The 504-nt window shown below is 51.2% G+C and overlaps 1 protein-coding gene across 11 annotated transcripts in view; it reads right to left on the bottom strand.

Moving 5' to 3' along the window:
* The window catches only part of GTDC1 (glycosyltransferase like domain containing 1), a 317443-nt gene that overhangs the window by 158114 nt on the left and 158825 nt on the right, over positions 1 to 504 (bottom strand). The window lies entirely within an intron of this gene.

The raw sequence follows: 504 nt of genomic DNA, 5'->3' as shown, positions 1-504 counted from the left end.
TATTCATCTTTGGTGATCTCTCCCTGTTTCCACTTTTTATGTGCTCCCCTTTTGTCCCTTAGGCTGCCCTGGATTTCTCTGGTCAGCCAGGGAAGCCCCCTGGCCCCTTTTCCTCTTTTGCCTTGCTCGGGGATTGTCTTGCTTTGTGCCCGAAGGATCATTTCCTTAAGGCACAGCCACCCTTCTTGGGCTCCCATCTCTTCAAAACTCCTACTCTGCAGTGCGTCCTTGACTAATCGCCTGAGTTCATTGAAATCAGCTTTCCTAAAGTCTAGCACTTTCACCCTGCTAGTTACCTTACCCACTCGACGTCTTACGGTGAATTCTATTATTAGGTGATCACTATCCCCCAGATGGCTACCGATCTGGAGGTCCCCTACCATGTCATCCCCCGTTGCCAATACCAGATCCAGTATGGCATTCCCCCTAGTGGGACCGTGTACCTCCTGTGTCAGGTGGAGGTCCTGTACACAGGTTAGAAACCTGCGTGAGCGGTGGGACTTT

Source organism: Alligator sinensis, unplaced genomic scaffold, assembly GCF_000455745.1.
Source record: "Alligator sinensis unplaced genomic scaffold, ASM45574v1 scaffold693_1, whole genome shotgun sequence".
Lineage (NCBI taxonomy): Eukaryota > Metazoa > Chordata > Crocodylia > Alligatoridae > Alligator > Alligator sinensis.
The sequence above is the reverse complement of the archived record's forward strand: the minus strand, read 5'-3'. Positions and strand labels throughout refer to the sequence as shown.